We start from the raw sequence: 224 nt of genomic DNA, 5'->3' as shown, positions 1-224 counted from the left end.
GGTGGGCAGCGGCGTTGTGACCCCCCCCCAGCCCCCATCGGGGTCCAACCCGAGCCAGGAAAGGAATTCCCAGAACAAGTGCCTCGTTTAAAAATAAAGTTCTATTTTTCTTTTTTTCTTTCCACCCGCTTAAAAATTCTAAAACGTGGAGTGCAAGAGAAGAGCACAGAAACCTCCTGCTGCCCCGTCCCCGTCCCCGCGCGGGGGGCACAGCGCAGAGCCGC

Source organism: Antrostomus carolinensis, unplaced genomic scaffold (assembly GCF_000700745.2).
Source record: "Antrostomus carolinensis isolate BGI_N321 unplaced genomic scaffold, ASM70074v2 scaffold34709, whole genome shotgun sequence".
Taxonomy (NCBI): Eukaryota; Metazoa; Chordata; class Aves; order Caprimulgiformes; family Caprimulgidae; genus Antrostomus; species Antrostomus carolinensis.
Note: the sequence above shows the minus strand (reverse complement) of the source record.